Here is a 21,397-nt window from a genome sequence, read left to right on the forward strand (position 1 = left end):
GGTCAAGGAAGTGGTTCTCTTTCCCAGGTATATTCTGCGAAGATGCATCTGCAATATAATGTAGCTCCTCACTATTAGTGCTCATAGTGACATCCACTGGCATACTACATTTCTGCATATAGAATGAGATTCAATTCAGACTTTGAAGTCATTTAATTCACCTCTCTTACATTCCCCAGTGCAACAAAATACTTAACATTGTCTAATGTTAAGCATGAAATTGTCCCACCAGTATACACTTACATGATTTACAGATTAGAGCCAGCCTACTGAGCACCTTGCTTGTCAAGGCCGGAAAGAATCAGTAAGTTCTCAGCCATTCAGCATGTTTTTCTCTCATATATGTGTGGCTTGCAACAATAATGTCATGCACTACTTATCACAGTCCACAATTTCAAGACCACATGGGATCGGTTACACTGGGCTCCCAGTCATTTACCTCTGCACTTTCCCTCTTCCCCTCTAACCCCACACTCTCAAAATCCTAACGTTTTTATTTTCATAGATTTTATAGATTTCATAGACATTAGGGCTGGAAGGGACCTTGAAGATCGTCAGGTTCAGTCCCCTGCCCCAGGGGCAGGAAGGCAGCTAGGGTAAAAGAATTCCAGTAAGATAAGCATCCAAACATTTCTTGAATGAGTCCAGAGTAGGTGCCCGCACCATTTCTGAAGGGAGTCTATTCCAGGTCTTCAGGGCTTGGACAGTAAAGAATTTTTTTTCTTATGTCCAGCCTAAAATGGTCTTGGAGTACTTTATGACTGTTGGTCCTTGTTTTTCCTTGGGGCACTCTGGTGAACAGACATTCTCCCACATCCTGATGCACACCTCTTATGTACTTATAAGCAGCCCCCTGAGCCTGTGCTTTTCCAGGCTGAAGAGTCCCATGGCTCTCAGTCTGTCTTCATAAGGCCTGTTATCTTGCCCTTTGATCATGTGCGTGGCTCTCCTCTGGACTTTTTTCCCCAAGTAGAAATATCATAAATTAATAACTGCCTGGAAGAAGAAGAGCATCTATGGAAGACAAAGAAAAAAGAGAAGGTTCAGTTTGTGAAATTAAGCTGAGATGTAAAATTAACCAAGGGTCTTGTGCTACTTTCTGGTTACATGCTGACAGGAGCTGAAACCCATGAGCCTTGAAACCCATGTCCCCAGTGACAACACCAGTGAAGATCTTTCACAGGGACATACACAATGTCCATGCTTTGGAGACCTAGGGGTGTGCAGACCAAGAGAGGCAATTGTGGTTCTCTGGCTTTTCCTCTTTATAAAGTCTCATGAAAAAGAGCAGCACTCAAATCTGTGCTGACCTACTTTAATTATTTCCTACTTATTATCTTTCATTTTTGTGTAACTCAAACGTTACAAGTTTCTGCACAGGCAGAAGCTAGTGTCAAAACACTGGAAGTGCCACAGACAATTCCTGAACTCATTAGACTCCCATACAATTTGCAAACCCAAGAGGGTAGGAATATTTTAGATAAGGTTTAAATAACAACACTAATTTTTTAGTGGGTCTGATCTAAACTCAACCTCCAAACTTGTTAAAATTTGCCTTCACTTTGACTCTGATAGAGCAGACACACTATGAATAATTGCTGTGGAAGGGCATCGCTTTATTTTACCTTATGCACCATTAGCAAAATTGCCAACTGAGTTCTGATTCTCTAATCTCTATTTCTGGTGACAGCATACAAAACAGAGGAGAGCTTTGATTTTCAGGCTCTAAGCTTTATCTTGTTTGCAGTGCTGATGGTTGGGAGAACCTTGTTTGGGTTTATAAACCAGGCAAATTTGATATAGTATGGTAAAAAGATAAGTACAAAAATCCTGAGATCTTTACACACACACACGTGCAGTTTAGTTTTTTAAACTACATTAATGTTCACATATCATCAAGACCTAAAATACTTTGTTTTATCTCTACCTCCCACAACAAAGACAATATCATTCCTTACAGCTAGAAATATCATGTAACATTTACTTATGCAAGTATCCCCTACTCAGGCAAACAAGAAATCCCATTGAAATACACAGGGCTACCTCCATGAGTAAATATTACTTGCCTAAGTAGTAATGATTTGTGTGATAAGGTCTGAGGTAGTTTTGGTAGTCCTCCAGTTCTTTGACAAATAAGATTTCCCCTGATATTGTTCAGCTAAATGTCATGATGATCTTTATTCCATCTCATTTTTTTTCTCATTTAAAACAAAAATGAATGGTGGTGTGTATGTAATGAACTGACATATTCAACTGGACTTTGTAATCTTGGCTTTTGAACATTTTTGTCTTTTAAATTGCAAAACTGCTATTTTTATCTTTCTCATCACAACACTGGAATCATGAAAAAAATGGTATTCTAATACACATATGCCTCAATTCTCTAGTCATCACTGTTGCATTTGTGTAACTTCAGTAGCTGAAAGCAGCAACATTTCACAGGCTACAGAGTCTCTAGCATAAGACACCAACTTGTAGGACAATGGGAGCTACATCATTCGTTCCTGCAGCCCCCACAAGGAAGGGGGAACCTGGCTAAAGCATACTGCACTACAGTTATGCTTCGCTTAGGCAGTGCTGGTTACATCACCTGAGCTACTCTAACTTGTTCCGGGGATCAGTGAAGAATTGATTCCAGGATCATGGAACAAGGTGACACATGTTTTTCCTTTCCATTCCAGCTTTCAGCAGTATTGGGCATGCCGTGTTTAGCCCACAGTGTAAACCTTATCTTCCTAGACAAGAAGCAAAAAATTCAAAAATTCTCTCCATTCAGCCTAGTTTTTAGTCCTCTTTTACCTTACTCTTCTCTCTTACTGTGAAATGCTTGTTTTTACCAACAATACCACTACCCCCACCTCCCTAGTGATGGGTAAATATTATTTTTAATCATTTTTAATCTCATATCATTAGAAATTTTACAATAACCTTATATTTTGCTTCAAATTCACCCATTAGGCTACCTTCTGGAGAGTACATTCTGTTGTCCAATATGTCCTTCATTGCACTCCAGTGGATTCCCTATAAATTCACACTTTTCCAATAAACAAACAGAGTTTAAATAACTTTTGGCATAGTTTTATGCATTTAGTAGTTCTATCGATCAATTAATGTTTCACCAAGCTGTAAGAGACATAGGTTGTTTAATATACTTAGCTTTGTAGTTCTACAAGTTTATATATAGTGCCACCTACTGGGCAAAAAAAATCATGTTCACTGTTCGGATTCATACATTGTGGTAGAAATAAGAGCTCCCCACCCTTCAAACGTTACACACAGAATAACTGTATATACTTAAGGACCTACTTATATAAAGCAAGTGAATTTTGTGTCTGAACGTATGAAGGGTTAGGGCGGCAAGCAGTGCAACTCCGGTTGCTCATAGATGTGAATATTACTATTGAGTAAGCAAAATAGTGTTGAAAGTAATATTATGCATGTCTTAAGGAAATGCAAAAGTAGAATATCTGGCAAACATATAATATCTATTTATCTTTGCTCTGAATTTAGAGTTTCCACAGCTGCAGTTTATTTCTACTATTTTAAACATCTATTTTATAACCATGAAGCAGTAGATTACTTGGAAAAAATAGGACAAATGGAGGAGGCTGGTTGACTTTTAGTGCTATATTGAACTTCCCATTCCCAGGTTCTTCAACTGAGACATTAATTGAATGTAATTTTTATAACAAAATTATGTTATTAAAACTTCTAAAATTATTTAACAACAATGAAATCTAGGGGTAGTGGGGTGTTAACTTCTAGCCTATGCTGGTGAATATCACTGCACACAAATGCCATGGAAACCAAAAAAGGGAAAAGACTGAAGAGTGAGAATAGAGGGACAGAAAAAAATGGCAGGTAAGATGTATGCTTCTGGAGGATAACAGCTACTCAGTGTTATAAAGTTGATAAAAATTCTATAAAAGACACAAAGAGAACAGAAAGATAGCTGTCATATCAAAGCAGCTACGACATACAGGAGCAAAGTAAAAGATGTGTATCTCCATATTGGCCAGTAATTAAACTTCTCATCAAAACACTGGAATCATAAAAAATATAATTTCTTTATAAGTAATTCTTTACTCTAGACACATAATGGACAGATAGGTCTGGGGAGGAATGAGGAAGAGCTTTCCCCCATGCATGTGAATAGGAAGACATGGGAAAAGGAGTACTTGGATTTCCCCTACCTGATCAGCACAGCTGTACCAGGATGTATGTTGTACCTAGTTCCTATAATCAGGAAGGAGAAATCTGAGCTACAGACAGTGACTTCTAAGTTACTTTTAACTGTACATTGCCCCTTAAATCATAGAAGAAAAGGGCCACAAGGTACCTCAGGGGATTATCTAATCTAATTCCCAAGACAGGAGCATCCCAATTTAAACATCTGATTCTGCTTTTACAATCTTAGAGAATAGTCTACTACCATTCTTTTTATAACCAGTCTTCATTTACTGAAAAAATGCTACCAAATCCCCCCTCAGTTTTCTCTTCTTGAGACTAAATAAGCCCTGTTCTCCCAACTTTTCCTTATAAACCAGGTTTCCTAGACCTTTGAAGTGTTGTTTTCTGATGGGTCCTTTCCAATTTCTCTGTCTTTCCCGAATTATGGTACCCCAAATGGGACGTGGTGAGCACATCTACATGTGCACCCAACTGTGTAGATATTACTGTGCAGTCATTTAGTACTTGCTAAAACACTAATACTAAATTACTGTACAGTAACTGCCAGTACTACACAGTCCCAGCACTCCATGGGTCATTTCTGACCCTACTGTGCAGTAGCAATGAACAACTGAACAGTAGCTCATTGCTACTGCACAGAAGTGGTGGCATCATGGTTCGTTCCTGCCAATGCTACATCACCATAGCAATGAGCTACATCACAGTAGCTTATTGCTATGTTACCGTAGTGTCTTGTATGGATGCACCCAGTAAGTACTCTAAATGAGGCCTTAGTGTTGAATAGAGTATAAAAAATATTTCTCTTGACTTGCAAATGACACTCCCGTTAATACCTCCCACTATGCTATTGTCTGCGGGGGGAGGTTGCAACCAGAACGTCCCGTTAACTCATGTTTAACTTGCAGTCCACTATAATCCCCAGGTGACTTTCTGCAGTACTGCAACTTAGCCAACCTTCCCTATTTTGTATTCGTTAATTTGAATGTTCCATCCTAAGTGAAAGACTTTGCACATTTTATTTTATTAATTTCAGATCATTTTTCCAGTTTATCTTCCAGAGTGTCTGCAACTCCACTCAGCTTGGTGTCATCTGAAAATCTGTAAAGTGTGCACTCAGTCCCATCCTCTAAATGATTAATGGATGGAACCCTGGGGAGTGCTACTTGATACCTCTTCCCAAGTAGTCAATGAGCTCTAGACTACTCTCTGAACTCATTGACTGTTTAAAAAAAAAAAAAAGTCCAAAGTTCTTCCTTCCTTTTTTCTTCTGGTTGGGAATGTTTCAATCAGTGGCAGGCTTCTGCTGAATCTCAGGAGTGAAAGCTGGTCAAATAGTGGATGATACCCTCAGGGGGAAGGAATATATTGTAATGGTACAAGCACTGATCGTTGGAGCATTGGGTGCATGGGACCTGAGCAAAGAGAGAGTTCTGTGAGCCTGCAGAGCGAACTGATGAGGAACCCCTTGGTATCTGACATTTCAGTGATTGAAATACATCTACTTCAAACATATCATGAAACACCACCAATTCAAAGAAAGCAATCCAAGATCACGATCAAGAAGCAAGACACAGGGGATGACTGAAACCACCCCTAATATGTCTCCAAATGACAAAGACTTTTAGGGTGCAGACAGACATGAAGCTCTATAACTGAGAACACTTTCCAGAAAGCATTCTGATTTACAACAAAAACAGAAGTTTTGGAACAAACAGAAATTCACTGCTGGTTCCAGGGGGAGGGGAATCTAGCTGGTTTCCCATACACCAGCCCCACCTTCCATCAGGGGCTGAAAACCCCACAAACCACATTCCCTCTGCTCCTTTTCCCTACCTCCCATTCTGAAAACAGCTGCAGGCTGGCAGGCAGGCAAACAGAAGTTACAGCGGATGCTGTATTTTGGAACATCTTCTTCTGACCCCTCATGCAATGAGGGGGTCAGATTTTCACCTGACCAGCCACTTCTGATGCTGTTTAAAGCCATGCATTTGTGTCTAGTCACAACTGTAAACTGCTTTCTGAGCCAGATAGGATGAAAATTGTCACTTCTGTCTGCGCCCTTAATGCCTTGAGTGTTTCTCCATCCCAGCAATTGTATGCTTCATGATAAACCATTGTCTAAAAACATCTTGCCACCTCACAACTCTATGAATGCAACAACCATCTCTCCTCTGCCTAGCATCACACTGAAATACTTTCATCCCTTTACCCTGGGGTAATGCAGACTGCATGACCAACTGCATGTTCTAGATCATGTCAACTTATACTAACTATTTACCATGTAGTTACCATGCACAAGGTTCTACATTTACTCAATCTCTACAAGGCCATGCAATCACCTATGATTTTAACTTTCAGTAGTAAAGTTTTATTTCATCAGGGAATTCTGATTCATCAAAATGAAACTCTTTGTGGTAACATACCAATAAAATATTTAATAATGTCACCACTCTTCATGAGAAGATCTTAACATTATTTTAACATAGGCAAGGTGGATTACCCATATTCTACATTATACTTACTCTACTCACCTACAGATGAAGAAGCTGAAATACAAAAGGATTAAGGGAAAAAATTTCAGAAGCTTTTCATGGAAAATAGCTTTAAGTTGAAAGCCACCAGAGTTAGCAGCAGAACTAGAGACAGTTCTGAGCATGCCTCCTAACTGTGACTTCTCCTACCACTTAGGGTTGCCTGGAGCTGAGCAAAAACCACCCATCAAAGTCTGTCGACCCAGTCCGGAGCTGTACGTTAACCCATACACCTACTCTGAATTCATCCCCACTGTATGTTTTTAGACCTACCAGAGACCAAAAGCGAATGCTGTGGATGAGTCTGGAGAAACCTCCTAGGTTTCAGAGATTTCATAGATATCATAGACATAAGGGCTGGAAGGGACCTCAGAAGATCAACGAGTCCAGCCCCTGCCCCAGGGGCAGGAAGTCACCAGGAGTCATAGTAACCCAGCAAGATAAACATCCAAATGTCTCTTGAAGGTGTTCAAAGTAGATGCTTGAACCTCCTCCGGTGGCAGTCTATTCCAAACCTTGGGGGCTCAGACACTAAAGAAGTTCTTCCTTATGTCCAGCCTGAAACAGACACAGAGGAGTTTGTGACCATTCGACCTTGTCATCCCTTTGGGCACTCTAGTGAACAGACATTCCCCAAGATCCTGGTGAGCACCCCTGATAAACTTATAGGTGGCCATCAGATCACCCCTGAGCCTGCGCTTTTCCAGGCTGAATAGTCCCATGGTTCTCAGCCTCTCATCATAAGGTCTGTTTTCCTGACCTCTGATCATGCACGTGGCTGTCCTATGCACTCTCTCAAGCTTCACCACATCCTTTTTGAATTGTGGAGCCCAAAACTGGATGTAGTACTCCAGTTATGGCCTCACCAAGGCCAAGTACAATGGGAGAATGACGTCCTGGGATTTGCTTGAGAAGCATCTATGGATGCAAGCCAGTGTTTTGCTCACTTTACTAGCCACAGCATCACCTTGAAGGCTCATGTTCACCTTGTGGTCAGTAATGACCCCCAAGTCCTTTTCATCCGTAGTGCTAGCCACTGTAGCACTGCCGAGCCTATAAGCATGCTGCAGGTTTCTCTTCCCAATGTGGAGAACCTTGAATTTCTTGGTGTTAAACACCATCAGGTTCTCATCCACCCATTTCCTGAGCCTGTCAAGGTCAGCCTTGATCACCGTCCTGTCCTCAGGTGTGAACGCTTTATCCCAAAGTTCGGTGTCATCAGCGAACTTGGCCAGTCTGTTTCTGATACCAATGTCCACATCATTAATGAAGAGGTTGAATAGTGTTGGCCCAAGGACAGAGCCTTGAGGGACCCCACTAGTCACAGCACACCACAATGATTGACTTCTATCAAGCACCACCCCCTGGGTCCAACTGTGGAGCCAGTTCCCTAGCCAGTTGACTGTGGTAAAGCCGAGGCCACAGTTGGCCAGTTTTGCTAAGAGGTGATCATGGGATACCAAATGAAAGGCTATTTTAAAGTCAAGATATACAACATCAATCTCTTCTCCCTTGTCCAGGTGATAGGTCACCTGATCATAGAAGGAAATAAGATTGGTCATGCAAGACCTACCTGCAACAAACCCATGCTGGCTATCCCTCAGGATGTTGCCATTGACCAGTCTGTTAAGAATGGCCTCTCTGATAATGTTTTCTAAGACCTTCCCTGGGATAAAGATCAGGCTGATGGGCCTATCGTTTGCTGGATCCACTTTCCTCCCTTTCTTGAAGATAGGCACCACATTGGCTTTCTTCCAATCTTCAGGTACTTCACCTGAGCACCAGGAGTTCTTGAAGATCAATGCCAGGGGCTCGCCAGCTCCTTGAGTACCCTGGGGTGTAAACTGTCAGGGCCGGCTGACTTGAAGGTATGCAGCCTCTCAAGGTGTTCCTTCACTAGGTCAGCACTGATGGAGGGTAAGGAATCTCCCTCACCCAAGCCTTCCCATCCTGTAATGGGTGAGCTTCTGTCTCTGGAGATGGCAGGGCAGGCTCAGGTGGACAGGGTATGCTCAGCAACCCGTGGTAGGCACATTTCCTCAGAGACCCATGGCAGACACAATAGAGAAAAATCCATAGAATAAAATCCTCAGAGGGGCCTGAACACTTTAGCACTTTCAACTGAAAGCTACTTTCAAGCAGGCAGTTTTGAAAATTTTACCCTTAACACTTTTATCTCACTGTTCTCTGTAGAGGTTGGCATTTTTTTGCTGTGAAGAGCTGTCAACTCCTCTTGCTCTCTCAGGCACATCTACAGAGTCTGCCAAAACTATCTGTAATGTATTTGTACTCCAAATGCATTATGAGGAGGGAGTATATAACTCACCAAAGCCTTTTCTTTTTGGGAGTCATGGTTCCTCCTCATTTATCATTGTAGTTCAATGAGGCTAATGTAGCATTCCACCACAAACCATTAAGAACATACCTTTCATTTTTATAATGCCTTTCATCCAGGACAGCTGGACCCCAAGGTGCTTTACAGACTGTGTGGTGTAGTGTGATAATAAAGGTATATGGATCACTGCACTCACTCTGAAATATATCCCCCTCTAGGTTGGAATGAAGCACACATTTACCACTGCCAGAAAGGCTATGCAATATATTAAGACAGAAATGAAGAACAGTTTATCCTTTTGTAACCACAGTTGACTAGTTGTGGTAGTACATATATTTGTGTGTAATGATTTAGCCAGCAAACCAGGGCTGGCATCAATATTCTCAATATAAACAGTACTTGAATTTCAGTGGCCACCAAGGCAAACTGTATTGTTAATCTCATTGGCTAGGGACAAACATTACACATAAACTGGTTTAAGTAATCCGAAACTGGTTTAAACCTGTAACAGAGCATACGTTAAGTGCACATAAACCAGTTTCAAAATGTCTGAAACTGGTTTAAGATAAACCTGTTTGAATGTAGTATCAGGCTTAACTGATTTGGGTCAAACTGGTTAATGCAATGTCTGTCCCAGACCCCTTCCTGGTTTAAATTGAACCAGAGTCCCCCAGCATCCCAGATGCTTTGCAGCTCTGGGCTGTGCTCTCTGCTCCAGAGAACAGAGCTGGCCCCTCTGCTCCCTAGCCACAGCTTCATCAGAGACTGCAGGCACAGCAGGGTCTGCCTGGCTTCCCCCTGCCTTGCCCCCTGCCACCTTGAAGCTCGCTGCTCAAGCAGGGACCCCCCTGCCCTGCCTCCCATCTCCCACAGCACGCACCCCAGCCACATGGACCCTATGCATGTGGTATGCTGGTTAATGCTGAGAGAGGGTGTGTGTGTGTGTGTGTGTGTGTGTGTGTGTGTGTGTGTGTGTGTGTGTGTCCAATTTCACTGGGATAGGCAGACAGAACAGTGTCTATTTAGAGCTTTTTATAGCTAATCAACAGGCCAGTTGGTAACGTTCCTCCATTCCTTCCTTGGAAAAAGCTGTTTAGAAAGAGTTTGAACTAATGAGAGGGGCTTTTGTTTTGTTGATGGACTGACAAACGCTGTGTTTTCAGGCCCCTGCTGGCTTCCTCACCTGTCAGGTTTGCAAACCGTATGAAAGTAGCAGGGAGAGGGAGATTGAAAAGCTCAGTATCATCAACAGATGAGTGCACTGCACACGCACACACCCTTTGCCTCAGAGTGCTAGGCAGGGGCTGGCAACACTCCCACCCCTTGAGCGCTGAGTAGGAAAAAGCTTGGGACTGTGCAAGCAGGGTGGGGGTTTAAACCCCTCCCTAATCAGAGCCTCCTGATGGGGCCTGGCCATGCCATCCCTCAGCTCAACATTGTGGAAGGGAAGGGAGGGCTGCTCTAGCACTTCCCCTCTCCCCCCCAGCTTCTAGCCTGAGCCACTGCAGGCATCTGCCTACATTTTCTCAGTCCAGAGGGAATGTCTGTTCAGTTGCAAAGCAGTTCATCCTAGGCAGATTAGACTAACCTGCAAAGATTGAATCAATTCAGGCTCAGGCTTTTTGAATGTCTGTCTCTAGCCATTCGGGTCAGTTGTGAACTATAAATACCCAGTTCTGAGGCTGTTTCTATGCCAGCATAATTCTGATAGTCCAGGGGGAAGGTTATTACTCTACCAGGCTGAAAAATTCTGAAGACATAGTGCACAACATCTGGGAACAACCAAAGAGTAGGGTGTTCTGAGCCTGCATCCCAACTGGGATCTGTTTAAGGAGGAAGCATAATAACAGAGTCCAAGGACATGCTTCCAGTCCTTTAGCAGAATCTGAAACCAGTACTATCACCTTTCTGCCCCGCTATCTGCCTGTCTCTTTCCATCTTTTGTCTTTTGCCCTGTACTTAGACCATGGGCTCATTCAGAATATCTTTTTGCTCCATGCTTGTACAGTGTCTAAGAAAATGGACCCTACTCCATGACTGGCAACCCTACATGCTACTGTACTAGATACAATATAACAGATAATTCTGACCCATTAGGTTTGTTCTGCTTCATTTCTATGTACTGCATTTCATTAAACAAATATATTATGTTAAAAATGTTAGGCCATAATATTTTAACACAGGGACAAAACTTTACTCCACTCTTGTGTGTGTGCCCATATTTGTATTTGTATTTGATGTGCTCCAAGAACCTTGTGGTTTTCAAATTCAGTCCTCAGTCAGCATAAGAGTTTTAATGGAGTCTTCTGAATGGGGTAATCCACCTTTTTTGGAATATCTTTTGCTTCTCATAGTACTTCAGCCAAAAGTTGGTTGAATAGCAAGTTCAGGGTGGAATGATGGTCTGATAAAACTTTCAGTATATTTGAGGATATTTTAAGAACAAATAATTCACCTATAACACTGCTCAAATACTACAAGAAGTAGCTTGCTGCCCTGTAAAAAAATATTATATTTGTTCAATATATTTGTTGAATAGTATTTGACAAGTTTTAGAAACAAGTTAAGCTGGCTGTAAGATGCTCAGTATTTTGGAAATACTGGTTGTTGCTTCTTTACTTTAATATTATATATTACACTATTAATTTTAATTTATTCCTGCCCTGCATCTGCTTGTGGCATTAGGAATCCTAAAAATTATCCATCACAAAATTGTAGGAATATGTAAAGTTATTATTTCCCCTTCTGCATTTTCACATGTCTGTACCCTCCTGGGTTTTATCAGGACAGAAATACTGAACATCACAGAAGCTATTGACATTTTCATAGGAATTGTCATTATGGACTAGACAGCCACTGGTCTAACATCCTGTCAATGACAGTGGCTAATACCAGGTACTTCAAATGTAAGATACCACAGCAGGCAGATATGGGCTAATCTGTGCCCCATATTTGGTCACCTCCTGGTCTCCAGTAATTAGAGACTGGCTAAAGCCCTGCTACGTGAGGTTTAGTATCCCTTCCAATAATACTTCTTTAATTATTATAATACTGTGCATGTCATTATAAAGATTGTTTTAATATGCCTCACAGACCATTTTATAATAGGCCCAAAAGTTCCATTGAGGGGGCCTGTACATGTCCAGACACACTGCTCTGATCCATTATAATTACGAAGCTAATTAGCATGCTCTAGCAACCTCCATGTTTCATGTATTCACTGTCCCACGCGTCAAAATGGTGGTGGGCCACTTTGACTAAAGCTCGTCAAATGAGCTTTAGTAATAGTGCCCCCACTGCCATTTTGAAGTGTGGGATGCTGAATACACGAGACACTGTGGGTGCTTAAATTAGAATGTCTCTTTGAGCCACTGTAATTAAAGCAAAATTTAGTTTTTTAATTGTACTGTCTGAAAGAGCATTTGTAGTTCAATAATATTTTTACCTCATATTTGTATGGAAAGATTTATTTTTGTAATTATTTAAAAAGTTAGCCTCTACTTGATTGCTCAAAGACATCTTGTTTTTATGTCACTTGCTAACATATAACTTACTTTCTGTAACTTCATGAGACCCACTATTAGGCTTGTATTTTATAGTTTTAAATCTGGCCTAAGGTTATTTTATTATAACTCATGAGACCAAATTACCAAATCTAGCTTTTCTTAGCTATGTCTTTCCTATAATACCACATTACTCCCATATTGCAAAGAGAAATAGGCCAAATTAAGGAATCCTGAGGAAAGCTGAGGAATTCATGCAATTCATTGAAGTGGCATTTCAGCCATCTATGCAATAGGCTTTTGGAGAGAATGATGCAAAGATATACAGTCTCACCTGAACAAAATGCTAGAAGATAGACTCACTAAGTGAAAGGATCAGGGATGCCCAGGGATAACCTACTTGAGTTGACAGATTCTTTCAGTCATTAGTACTATCATTCTATCTGTTGTTGGTCCACCCTTCCTATGGAAGGAAAGACTCTACCTCTGTTTGCTTGTACTCACACAGCAGTCTAGATTCATAGATGCTAGGGTCAGAAGGGACCACAACAGATCATTGAGTCCAACCCCCTGCCTAGGCAGCAAAGAGTGCTGGGGTCAGATAACCCCAGCCAGATGCCTATCCAGCCTTCTCTTAAAGACCCCCAAGGTAGGGGAGAGCATCACCTCCCTTGGAAGCCCATTCCAAATTTGGCCACTCTTACCGTGAAGAAGTTTTTCCTGATATCGAGCCTAAATCTGTTCTCTGTCAGCCTGTGACCATTGTTCCTTGTTACCCCAAGAGGCCCAGGTGAACCGAGCATCTCTGATCCCTTGCTGTGTCCCCTTGATGAATCTGTAGCCAGCCACAAGATCACCTCTCAGCCTTCTCTTGCTGAGGCTGAAAAGGTCCAGGTCCCTCAGTCTTTCATAGGGCCTGTCCTGTAAGCCCTGAACCATATGGGTGGCATTCCTCTGGACACTCTCAAGTCTATCAACATCCTTCTTGAAGTACGGTGCCTAAAACTGGACACAGTACTCCAACTGCGATCTCACCAATGCTGCATACAGGAGAAGTATCACCTCCTTGATTCTATTTGTCATGCATCTGCTGATGCATGATAAAGTGCGGTTAGCTTTCCTGATGATTTTGTCGCACCGATGACTCGTGTTCATCTTGGAGTCCACTATGACTCTGAGATCGCTTTCTGCTTCTGTGCTGCTGAGAGGGTCACTTCCCAGCCAGTAGGTGTGCTGGATATTTTTGTGCCCTAGGTGCAGCACTCTGCACTTGTCCTTGTTCTACTGCATCCTATTGTGTACTGCCCACTTTTCTAACCTGTCCAGGTCTGCCTATAATCATTCCCTAACCTCCAGAGTGTGCACCTCACCCCACAATTTAGTATCATCCGCAAACTTGGATAGAGTACACTTCACACCCACATCCAAGTCACTGATGAAGACATTGAAGGTTCAAGGACTGAACTCTGCAGGACCCCACTACCCAAATCCTTCTGAGTTGACACCAACCCATCTACTACCTCTGGGTGTGACCGATAAGCCAATTTGCCACCCACCAAACCATGTAAACATCTGTGTCACAGCCTCTTAATTTATTTATGAGAATAGGATGAGATATCATATCAAAATCCTTGCTAAAATCCAAGAAAACAACATACACCTCTACTCCTGCATCTAAGCATTTTTTGACCCTGTCATAAAATGAAACCAGACTGGTCAGGCATGATCTACCTGCTACGAATCCATGCTGGTTTCCCTGCTGCATTATTTTTCCTGCTGGATTCCCACAAATATGATCCTTGATAATCTTTTCAAAGACCTTACCAAAGATGGAGGTGTGACAGACTGGCCTATAATTACTTGGATCCTCCTTCCTCCCCTTCTTGAAAATAGGGACCACATTGGCCCTTTTCCAGTCCTGCAGGACCTGCCCCGAGCGCCACGAGTGCTCAAACAGCCGTGCCAGCTGTTCTGCTATGACACTGGCCAATTCCTTCAGTACTCTCAGATGCAGCTCATCCGGGCCTGCTGACTTGAACACATCCAGTCCATCCAGGTGACTCTGCGCCAAGTCAGTGTCGACACTTGATGGGCTGGTGTCCCTCTGATACCCATCTAAGAACCCATTAGGTGATTATCTTGAGGCCTGTTCAGGAACACTGAGCCAAAAACTTATTGAATAGCTTTGCCTTGTCCCCCCCGTCTGTCACTGATTGCTCCTTCTTGTTCAATAGGGGTCCTATGCTTTCCTGAACCTTCCTTTTACTCCCTACATACCTAAAAAAAACCCTTTTTGTTGTCTTTAATTTGTGTTGCCAGCCTCAGCTCTGTAGTTGCTTTGGCTTTTCTAACTGCCTCCCTGCAAGTGCGGGCCAAGTAGCTATACTCCTCTTTGGTAGCTTCTCCCTGCTTCCACTACCTATATGCCTTCTTTTTTGCCTTAGTCTCCCCTGGATTTCCCTGTTTAGCCAAGGAATTTTTTTTTACTCCTTTCCCACTTTTCCCTTGTACTGGGATAGTCTCCCTCTGTGCCCAAAGAATCACTTCCTTTAGGAACGACCACCCTTCATGGACTCCCATCTTGCCAATACCCTTATCCTGCAGTGCGTTGTTGACTAGACTCCTAAGCACACTGAAGTTATCCTTCCTAAAAGCAAGCACTTCCACCCTACTAGTTATCTTACCCACCCTACGCTGTATGGTGAATTAAATTGATTGGTGGTCACTATCCCCAAGGTGACCACGAATCTGCAGCTCCCCTACCAGGTCCTCCCCTGTAGCCAACACCAAGTCTAGTAAGGCATTCCCCCTAGTGTTAGCCTCCTGTGTATACCTCCTGTGTGTTAGCCCCCTAGTGTATACCTCCTGTGTTAGGTAAAGGTCCTGCATGCAGGTTAAGAACCTTTGTGAATGGTTGGATTTGGCTGATTGCTCCTCCCAGCAGATGTCAGGATAGTTCAGGTCCCCCATGACAACCACGTCCCTAGACCGTACAGTCTCTGAGAGCTGCCTCAAGAATTCCAAGTCTAGCTTTTCCTCTTGATGTGGTGGTCTGTAGCAGACCTCCACCACCAAGTCCCTTTCCCCTCAACCTCCATGTATCTTGGGATAGTTGTCAGAGGGCTGGATGAGGTCAGGAATTCTTGCCATGACTCCCTGATCCTGACTCCGGGTAGGCAGCAGAACTTGCACACCATGGGATCCAGACTAGTCCTTATCTTGAAGCTAATTCCTAGCTCGCTGTCATTTTCTTAGCCTAAAAGGGAGGATGAAACTAGAAACAGAGATGGTAAAAAGTATGGGCACATGAATAGAAATTATCATATGCTAGCCTTGGAAGAGGATAAGGAACCTGTATAGTTCTCTATAGTTTTGGGGGCAAAGACTATCTTTTTATTCTGTTTATAAAGTTATTGGCATGATGTTGTATCAGAGGATAAATTGGTCCAGGGTTCCACAATAATAATTAATACCAAACATCAGAGCTTCCCTTTAACTGATAATAAAGCTAGTGGAGGCCTGCATTTCTGGAGTTCACTGGCCAGCATTCAAGTGTAGTCAGTCTAGAAATAGGCAAGCATATAAATCATAAGATGTTATTCTTTTTTTTTGGCAGCACTTAGCAGTAGCAAAAGAAGGAGAGAGTGAGTTTGGGGAAGAATGGCTCTGTAGTCCTGACTCTCCTTGAAGGCTGTCCTTCAAGAGCCTTAGAAGCCAATCTTTTCTGAAAGTATAAATCACCTCTGAAAATACGAGGCTATCTAAAGGTTACAACAGAGTACAGAAAGGAAAATTAAAGTTTTGTATCAAATTATGTAATGAAAGTTTTCACAAGCTTTAAGAGTCTCATTTTCAAATTGAGAAATGTGTTTTTCAGTGTTTAGAACCAAAAGTAACATGAAAAACGTTTAAAAATGGAAAATTCCTTTTTTCACTTGCATATACAATATGACCTAGAACTGTCAGATAAATTTTGCCAATAAAATAATGAACTATTGATACATAGAAAGAGCATTTTTGATGGAAAAAAATTAGACCAGAAAATGTCAGCCAGCTTTAGCCTGAAGTGCACTATAAGAATAATCTTTTGCTTCCTGCTGGGGAGAGACTGAGGAAATAAAAAGGTTTTTCATTTTTTTTTTTGTCTCTGTCTACTCTGATTCTATTGTACAGTATTAAAAACAGCCACTCCCAAATGTTCATTATTCCAATTATCTTATGTATAAATTACCCCTGAATTTAAAGTTACATTTGACATAATGACTATTTATCTGAAGGGAACCCACAAATACATTTCTAGGTTTTTGCTTATACACCCAGAGTAATAAATATTTTGATCTTTTATTACAGAAAGCAGTGGGGGGAAAATAGTGTTATGAAACAATGGGAATACAATAGGATTAGATGATGGGAGAGGTAAAAAAAAGAACAAATAGGTACCAAGAGGAATAATATTCACATAAATGAATGCAGTAAGTTCTAGTTTAGGTCTCATTACAAAGGATGGTTGAGCAAAGGATTGAATTACAGCTTGCAAAGGTGATTTGGGATCTAAAAAAATTGGTTTGTGGTAACCAGAGCCTTTGCTCACGCATTTTCTGATGAACACCATCCCTAGATTTGCTAAAGCCAATTCACTCTATGGAAGGAATAAAGCAGCTGGGAATAGCAAAAGCATTTCAACCACATTTTTCATTTTAAGCCCTCCTACAATATTGAACTGAAATGCAAGGAGTAAGCTACAGCACCTCACTTCTCTCTATCAAAACACACTCTTGTTGTTATATCAATGATCTAGCAAGTATTAATACGAATAAAACAATGTCCACTCTAATTGGAGAAAAGACTAGGAAGTAGGGAAGAAAAGCTTTATAACACTATGTTGGAGAAAGTAAAATCCAGGTAGGAATTGGGCAGAAGGAAGCAAAAACAGGAGACATGATTAAAGTATGAGAAAATTGGAACCAGCTAGGAGTTCAGTAAAAACTCTTATCAAAAGCACCATATTCAAGAATAAGCTGTTGGAAAGAGGTACGGTTCCATTTGCCTTAAACATAGATCTCTGCTTCCACCTCTTGTTAGTTTTGGCATATATGCAATATTCTTGACTCTCACATATCTAGAGTTGACAACATGAAAAAACATTTTGCTTCCTTGAAAATTCTGACTAATTCATTGGCTTCTGTGACCCTGTCACCCTGAGTATGGATAGCTCTGAAAAACAAATGTTTGCAGGAATGGGTACTATGCTCACTGGCTCCAATTTTCTTATTTAGATGGTGTTTCCTTGTTTTAATATTTTTCAAGCCAGAAGAGATGACGGATATGCTAGGTATAATCTTCAGGTAGGAAACAACTGCTTGGACCCAGTATTTGAATTTTTAATACTCAGCCCTTCATACTCTCAGGGTAGATTGTCACAGAAAATTAAACTGTACACAGTTGTAAGCATCTTTCAAATATAAATTTTATTTTAGAGAAAATATCTGTTCTGTGATAAAAATTCCATGTCACTTTTACTGAGGATATGGGTTGTCTTACATGTCAATAGCTAATATTTCTAGGAGGTAGTGGAAAACCTTGACCAACAAAGCAATCCATTTCCCCAAGCCCCGTAAACATCCTTTGACTTTTAAAAGGGATTTTCAAAAGCACTGAGGGAAAGGTCTAATTCTCTGCACACTGAACACAACAGGCAAACTCCTACTAAGTTCAAAGAGAACAGCAGTAGAGCAATTCTTGTAGTCATAAAAATTCCGCTTTACATTTCTCATCTAGAAAGATAATATGGATTTTCTTTCTTTTTTTATATATTTTTAAAATTTTCCTCATTTCAGAAGGATATCATATTCATGTTTGAGTTTGGCTCCACAGGCCAAATGAGTGGCATGGGGCCAGTCCACGGGCTGGATCATGTCTATGGACCGCCACCCATATGCCCTGATCCAGTGTATACAGCACCTGCCCCCCTGGGACATTGATCTAAGCAGGTCACCTGGACAGCACATCCCAGGACCCATCCCTAGCAAGCCATACAGTCAGTGCAGGCCAGGACCCAGTGCCAGGAAGCACCAGAGCCTTATTTATTCTTCCACACCCCCATTAATTTCTAAATCACATAGCAGAGTTTTCCAAGACCCTTTTTGCTTTACCTTGAGTTGTACCCAAATCAAGTTTTCTCTTGCACTCTTTTACCTTTTTTTCATCTACATTACCTGGCTCTTTTGATCTATGAATACTTTCCGTCCTTGACAACTGTTAATGTGTATAGATAGGAGTCAGAAATGCTTACATGATATCCCCTTTGCTGTCTCTTTGGAACAAAGAGCTATGAAGCTTCCTTACCAAAATCTGGAAATTAAAAAAAAAAAAAAACCCGATCATTCAAAGTGACCAGAAAGAAGCAAGAGTGACACAGAGCCTTCCCAGTCCTCAAAGGTGACCCTAAACACTGGTTAGTACTTTCTTTGAAGTACTCTGCACTTTCAGTCATGCCCTTTTAATTAGCTTTTCAGCAAAGTCCCAGTATGATGGTGAAATCCAGTGCAGATACAGATGTGTGCTGGCATTTTGAGTGGAACCTAAGAAAATAAAGTATCTAATTGCCTTAGGGTGGAAGCAGATTCCCCAGCAATCTCTGGGGGACGCTTTTGGAAGTAGGGAAAATTGGGGTTCTCTGCTTCCAGAAAATCATCTCTGGCAATCTCTGGGACATCTGTCTAAAAGCAGGAAAAGTCTTTCCCTGCTTCCAGAGGCACACGCCAAAGGCATGTTTGGGGCTGGAAGGGACCTTACAAGTTCATCAGGTCCAGCCTCCCTGCACTTGGGCAGGAAAGACTGCTGGGATCAGATGACCCCAGCAAGATGGGCATCGAGACATTTTGAAGATCACCAGGGTGGATGACTGTACCACCTCTGGGGGGAGCCTGTTCCAAACCCTCAGCACTCAATTTGTAAATAAGTTATTCCTTATGTTTAGCCTGAAGTGATCCTCAATCAGCTTGTGCCTGTTATTTCTTGTCCTCCCCTGAGGACCTGGTAAACAGATGCTCCCCTAGGCCCAGATGTACTCCCTTGATATACTTATAGGCTGCCAGCAAGTCCCCTCCGATTCTTCTCTTCTCCAGGCTGAGCAGTCCCACGTCTTTCAGCCTCTCCTCATATGATCTGGTCTCTAAGCCTCTAATCATACACATGGTCCTCCTTTGGACTCTCCTGAGCTTCTCTACATCCTTCCTGTAGTGTAGCACCCAGAACTGGATCCAGAACTTCAGCTGTGGTCTTACAAAGGCTGAGCAGAGAGGGAAGATGACATCCTTAGCTTTGCTCAAGATGCCTCAGTAGATGCATGCCAGTATTTGATTAGCTCTGCCAGCTACAGCATCGCATTGGTAGCTCATGTTCATTTGAGCCACCAATGTAATGTTGTCACATCCCAGCACAGCTGATCCACTTAATTTGGCAATATCTATTTCTAACCTTAGACCCCTTTGAAAATTATTTTTGATGAATTAGTATGGATCTAGACCTTAATATACGTAATCATTGATCATCTCATGTCCCTTTTTCAAAAGATTACAAGTGTCAAATCAGTTCAGTTTTCAACTCAGGCAACTACCAGTAGATAGATTCAAGGCAATGGGTGCATCTACATGTCACCATATGGCATCATTGCCATGGCGCTGTGCTTTAGTACTTCCTTTTGGAAGAAACTGGCATTTAGACCCACATGATTGCTATATTGCTGTAATGTGCCAAATGGCAAAATAGTGTGTCACTACGGTGATGTAGGGTGAAGTGTAGATGGACCCAGTATATAGTACTGGCCTATAGGGAAGGAATGACTTATCTACTCAGAAGAAGCTACATACCAGAAGTTGGATTTCACTATACAATCTCCCACTACCATCATTGAAGGTATCCCAGTGGGGAGCATGATAAACAAAATCATGTGCCCGCCGTTAAGTTGAATCTTCCCATCCCTGGGGGAAAAAAGAAGAGGGTTAAAGCTACCTATTCTAGAGAAGTGTAATTTGCAATCAAGTCTAGACCTTAAAAGTTGAGGACACTTATATGAAGTGACCCAACAATTTTTAAAGTCTTATCTATGTCCCAACAAACTATGGCAGCATTCACTGGGGGCATCTACACATGCAATTAAAGCGATGCAACAAATTTCAGAATAGGTCACACCAGAGTTAACTGCTCCCAGGAGCAGTGTCTACACATGAGCCCAGGACCACAGCAATTAGAGCTGGGATGGAGCATCCCAAACTGGCAGGACACATGTGGGGCCAGTCCCAGGCTTTAGGTGGTGAGGGTGGGCAGGGGAGAGGATGGCAGAAGCCAAGGGTTTGGCCCTCATCCAGCTAGGCTGACCAGGAACAATTTGCACCTGGCAGTCACTGTCAGCATGAGCATTTGATCGCAGTTAATTACTCCACCATAAGATAGTACAGTCTCTAACATTACTATCTTACAGTAGAGTTAATTAATTTACTGAACCCTAACACCAGGGCACGTGTAAATGGTGATGATTTACTGTGGAGTTAATAAGCATACTCCACAGTAGGTATATCTACACATGCGCCTTAATGCACAGTAGCCTATTTTACTTCACATTAAAGCAGCACATACGAAAACATGCTATTAAACTAATATGCAGTAAAATAGGTTACTGTGCATTGTCACCTAAAAAGCATGTGCTTGTATTACTGCACATTAGGGCACCCTAATATGCATTAATTTAGTACATTGGGGTTACTAAATTTAATGCACATTAGGAAAAGCGTGTAGTAAAGTGCACTCACTGGCGACAATCTGGTGTTTCCCTGCTC

The sequence above is a fragment of the Alligator sinensis genome, unplaced genomic scaffold (genome assembly GCF_000455745.1).
Source record: "Alligator sinensis unplaced genomic scaffold, ASM45574v1 scaffold789_1, whole genome shotgun sequence".
NCBI classification, from domain to species: domain Eukaryota; kingdom Metazoa; phylum Chordata; order Crocodylia; family Alligatoridae; genus Alligator; species Alligator sinensis.